This window comes from Limulus polyphemus, unplaced genomic scaffold (genome assembly GCF_000517525.1).
Source record: "Limulus polyphemus unplaced genomic scaffold, Limulus_polyphemus-2.1.2 Scaffold15225, whole genome shotgun sequence".
Classification (NCBI taxonomy): Eukaryota; Metazoa; Arthropoda; class Merostomata; order Xiphosura; family Limulidae; genus Limulus; species Limulus polyphemus.
In genome coordinates this window covers 1,055-4,540 of record NW_013680835.1, presented here as the reverse complement: position 1 = coordinate 4,540, position 3,486 = coordinate 1,055, and the positions used below count along the sequence as shown (strand labels likewise).

The 3,486-nt window shown below is 36.7% G+C and overlaps 1 long non-coding RNA gene across 1 annotated transcript; it reads left to right on the top strand.

Moving 5' to 3' along the window:
* Positions 1-43: 43 nt before the first annotated feature.
* LOC111084246 lies at positions 44-1,910 on the top strand. Its single transcript, XR_002609461.1, has 2 exons — positions 44-317; positions 1,363-1,910. It is a non-coding gene; the product is annotated as an uncharacterized LOC111084246 (long non-coding RNA).
* The last annotated feature ends 1,576 nt before the right edge of the window (positions 1,911-3,486 follow it).

The following is a 3,486-nucleotide window of genomic DNA, read 5'->3' as shown; positions in this document are numbered from 1 at the left end:
GGGCAAACATCCACTTACCACTAGCAACAAACCACAGGTAAACATTCACTTACCACTAGCAGCAAACCACGGGCAAACATTCACTTACAACAAGCAACAAACCACAGGTAAACATTCACTTACTACTAGCAGCAAACCACAGGTAAACATTCACTTACCACTAGCAACAAACCACAGGTAAACATTCACTTACTACTAGCAGCAAACCACGGGCAAACATTGACTTACCACTAGCAACAAACCACAGGTAAACATTCACTTACCACTAGCAGCAAACCACGGGCAAACATTCACTTACAACAAGCAACAAACCACAGGTAAACAAATGATTAATTTTTAAGTTTACAACTTTTTCTTCTTTAGTACATAGGTAGATATTCTTCTCCTGCAGGATGGGAGCTGTGCTAAAACAACAGGAGGGGTTTAGTATAATAGTACCATAACATCATACTGAGGGCTTCAAGGATAGTTTTGTTGTCTTCCCCCCATTGATGTATAGTACTTCACTTAAATGTAACAAGAGAACCACCACCTCCCCACTTCTCGCTACAGACAGCGAAAAATATGGGACTTGTGTGCTTGAGCACCGACATCTGTTCCTTTTTCTCTCTTTTTTTTTAATTTTAAACATATGAGGCTGGAGAAATTGAGGTTAAGCCAGATAGGAGGGGTACCTTCAATACAGTTTGGATCCTACTCGTGCCAGTACCTCAAAAACCAGGACACATTACATAATGATACACCTTATAGTTTGTGTCCTGTTGTCGGATTTTGTGCCTACATTCTATTTTCTAGAAAATTAGATTTAACTGTATTTCATCTAATGTTTGGATATGTTCATACTATACTTCTTTTTGTGAGATATGTCTGTTGCAAAAGTTTTGTAGGTTATTTAAATTTATATTGAATGGGTGGAAGTTTGAGGCTGGCTCATGTCATGCCATTGTGTCCTTGATCAAGACGGTTTACCCCAATTGTTTTGGCCTATCCCGCCCAGTTATATGATGAGTACCAGTTGGGGGTTAATCTACAATAGACTGTCATTCCATCCAGAGGGAACGTGTTGCCACTGTCATTCACTTATGCCAGTTAAGCCAGAGTTCAGCACCAGATCTCATGTGCCATGGGAGGGACTTGACTGTTACACACATCGAGGCAGTATACTATGTCATAAAATAGGAGTGACAGTAGGTAGTAAAGGAACTGTCATTAAATGCTTGTGTCACTGAGTCAATTGGCCAGTGCCACGGTTTGGATTGTTTTGTAACCCAGATAAAAATACTAGCATAATTAAATTGTAATCCAAGTTAAACATAAATAATTCTTAGTTCTGCAGCTAATGTATTATTTTATTGATTCTAGCTACGACCTCGTGTAAAGAGAGTGAACCTCAGAGACCTGCAGTTTTTGATGGAGAATGAGAAGGATATGGCAAAAGGAACACTGTTATACAAAACTCATCTAAAGTAGAAGGTTATTCAGCAGTACAAACGTGTTGAATTAGATTTCAAACATTGATACCTAATCAAGATGGATATGGAAGAGTATCTGTATTTGATTGTAAACAACTGGTCTGGATGTATGTGAAATGCTGGAGAAAATTCACTGTTCATGATGGACATCTTTGGTTAGGATCGAGCTAAGGTACCAATTATAGTTAGCTGTAAACAACTGGTCTGGATGTATGTGAGAAACTGGAGAAAATACACTGTTCATGATGGACATCTTTGGTTAGGATCTAGCTAAGGTACCAACTATAGTTAGCTGTAAACAACTGGTCTGGATGTATGTGAAAAACTGGAGAAAATACACTGTTCATGATGGACATCTTTGGTTAGGATTTAGCTAAGGTACCAACTATAGTTAGCTGTATACAACTGGTCTGGATGTATGTGAAAAACTGGAGAAAATACACTGTTCATGATGGACATCTTTGGTTACGATCTAGTTAACGTACCAACTATAGTTAGCTGTAAACAACTGGTCTGGATGTATGTGAAATGCTGGAGAAAATTCACTGTTCATGATGGACATCTTTGGTTAGGATCTAGCTAAGGTACCAATTATAGTTAGCTGTAAACAACTGGTCTGGATGTATGTGAGAAACTGGAGAAAATACACTGTTCATGATGGACATCTTTGGTCAGGATTGAATGTTTTGACCATGAATTATTGGTCAGGTTGTAGCTAAAGTACCAACTATAGTTAGCTGTAAAAGACTGGTCAGGATCTAGCTAAAGTACCAACTATAGTTAGCTGTAAAAGACTGGTCAGTGTCTATCTAAAATAACTAGTTTACTGTGAACATCTGTACAAGGTGATGTGTATCTAGAACATTTCAATCTGGATATTTGGTGAGTACTGTAAAAAAAAGGTTAGGATGTGAAGTGTGTGCACTGGTCTTGATTACCTAGAACGACGACTGTATTTAGCCATAGACAGGTTGATTGTTAGTTATTGTAATAAATAGGTCTGTCATAGTGAAAGGTGCTGGTGGTAAGACAGCACAAGTAAACGCAACTACATGGTGTGGTATATATACGTACCAAACTAGACATTTGTTGGGAAGACATGAATGGTGATTGTTGTTTTAAGGATAATGAAGGCATTCTCTTTGTTCAGCATAGAACTCTTTGTTATATGTTGTAAAATGATAGAATATAAATGTAATCATGAAGTTCCCGTGTAAATTAATAGTGAAAAGGTCTGGATGGTTAACAGTTGAAATCCTGTTTTAAATATGTTGTAGAAATTTAGATGTCTGGCCCTGAACATGATGATTATAAAACAGCATTTGTTGATTGTTTGGAAAACAATTATAAAAATGACATGTCTATAAGGAAGTCAAATAATAGTGTGAAGTTTCTGTTGTGAAAATAAAATGTATTATCTAGAGATCGTTTATAATATTACCCGGTGGACAAAAAAGGCAAAACTTTTTGTATATTGAGTGAGGAAGTAGTTACGTTAATTAACCGAAGAGTTGGAAATATAGATTGGTACTTTTAATGTAGAACTGTTTCTTGTGATAAAGTAGAAGCACATTGAAAGGACTTGTAGAAATCAAAGACTAACATTTTCCCAGCCCTGATCGGAGTTATAGCCGGCAGGTTTAAGAGCTGTAAAGCACTCCGAGCCATGGACATATTTCCTAGACTACTTTGTAAATAAGAAGCAGAGAACTGTTTTTAAGTTCTCAGGGCACTTAAATTGTTGTCTCTGTAGCAAATAGTATATTATTAACATAGGAAGTTTTGTTATACAAATAAAAGAAGGAAAAAAATTCACATTTATTCAGCATAAGCCATTATATTTATTTGAAGAAAGGCTGTCATTTAGTTCCCTTTAGAAAATTGATAACCTATACACCACTAGTGTTGAATAGTTTATTGAGCTTATGATCCTATGCACCAAGGAAAGTAACATGTTACTGGCATGTGTACATATATCATAATTCACCCATTCACCACCAGGTTTGCACTAAGG